This window comes from Etheostoma spectabile, chromosome 14 (assembly GCF_008692095.1).
Source record: "Etheostoma spectabile isolate EspeVRDwgs_2016 chromosome 14, UIUC_Espe_1.0, whole genome shotgun sequence".
NCBI classification, from domain to species: domain Eukaryota; kingdom Metazoa; phylum Chordata; class Actinopteri; order Perciformes; family Percidae; genus Etheostoma; species Etheostoma spectabile.
In genome coordinates, this window is record NC_045746.1 from 22,884,812 (window position 1) to 22,886,901 (window position 2,090).

Consider the following 2,090-nt stretch of genomic DNA (forward strand, 5'->3'; position numbering starts at 1 on the left):
GAGCTCAGTGTGTCAAAGGAAGTCCTCCGGCAGTCTAAAACTATTACAACCAACCTCCTACAAATACTAAAAATATATCTGCTTGTTCATGTACACATTCAGCAAGTTGGAAGAACACATCAGAATAGGCCTGTTTAGTAAGCAGTATTTGATCTCGCATTCCTACACTTATAAAATGCAATTCAATGGGGAAGTATTCCAAGTATTCAGAATACATTACAAATTATATTTTTCATGTATTCGGTATTCTGTAACGGAATACGTTTTAAAGTATCCTTCCCAACACTGTTAGTAGGTATTGAATTGTTCGGACCTCTGCAGGGGCGGAGGGGGGACTTGCAATTTAAGTTAAATACCCTTGCTCTATGGCATAACATCTGACATTTAAGGACTTGTTTGCTATGTTGCTGGTATACATGTTGGTATACAAAATCTACTATATTTCACGTCATATGGATGTGACTACCCTTGAAATCTGAAACGCAGTTGAACCTGTTTATTTTTGGAGTAGAGCCAGAACAATGGGGAATGTGTCTGTCCAAAAATGTTGAGTCTGTACCTACCAAACATAATCTTTTCTAGTGAATTCAGAATGTTTTCCATTCTGAATATGACTATCTGAAAAGGTCAGGAGTTTTTTTTTTATTAAAAGCTGCTTCAACTCAAAATAAGTAACCTGAACCTGAACCTGAACCAACTCAGTCTGTACTCCTTTAGCCTGGCTTGGAGCAGTGTGTCCAGCCCCGGCCACAGCTATCCTATCAGGCAGGGGGCAGGGCAGAGTGGCTGGCCAGCAGCCCTCTCCTTAATTGAATATCAATCATGCCTCCCCCCGTCCGGTCACCATGGAGCTGTGATTGGTCCATAGCAGACCAACCTGGAGCGGCCGGTGAAAGCTGCTGTATCATTGTCCATTCACTGACAACAATGAGGCTGAATAACTAATGAGCTCCGGCCATGCTGAGGTGTCGTCCCCGCAATATTCTCAGAGTAGCTTTGGACATGACCAGTAACCTTCCGTGGACCACACGCTGGACCAGGGATCCTAAACAATAGCCATGCATTTATAAAAACAATATAAATTGTAGCTTTATCACCAAAGAAGATACATGGTAGGAGGATACACAAGTCCTTCCATTTGGATTACATTTTTTTTTATCTATTTGATTTTTGAGAGTTCTAGGGGCAAGAAGCTTTAACGTCAAGGAGGTTGGAGTGAAGAGAACCAAAATGAAACCAAGAGTGATTCTCACTTGCCTGGCAACTTTCTACTGTTTAAGTAAGTACAGTTGAGTTTTTTAAATCACTATTGCTTGGTTCAGATACTACAGAGGGCAGGATTAGAACTGGGGGACTTTGCCAAGTCCAAAGAGCAGATGAACTGGAACTCAAATCTCTGGCACCTAGGTATAGTTGTCATCATAACAGCTTCCTTGTTGAAGATCCAATTGTTCCCCAGTCAGTAAGTTTAGTATAGTGTCCATGTATTTTAAGTTTCTTAATTGTTTTGGAAAACAGAACGGCTTCTGCCCTGTCCTCATTTACTAATCCAGGTATTACCAATAAGGACTAAATGATGACTGGAAGCTTTTGTTAGTATCTTTAAGGATGAGATTTGTTTTTTTACTAATCACCTGCACTAATATATACACTATGCAAACTCACTGTGACTGTAAATGTCTGCATATAAACTGGAGCTAAGCATTTAGTTGCACAAGAACTGTAGACCTGATGTACAACTGCATGTACAATTGTGTGTGTGCAAGCTTCACAAACACAAGTCAAACTTTTTTTCAAGACCAAAAAAAACGAACCTTCAAAACAAATGTGCAATGTGGTATATAAATGTATGCATACCATTATAGTCCATTTAAAGTTGTTATATTGAAAACATTGAATAACCTCTTTTGGTCTTAAGAACATTATGCAAAATACCTGGCTACTGTGTCACTTTCTTCACACTGAAACAGAGACCTATTGAATGGACATCTGTTTTTATTAAGTATTTTTAAAATAATTCCTAAAATATGAATATACATCTTTGATAAGATTGAATTATCACACAGCAAATTATTTGGTTCTTACCAAGA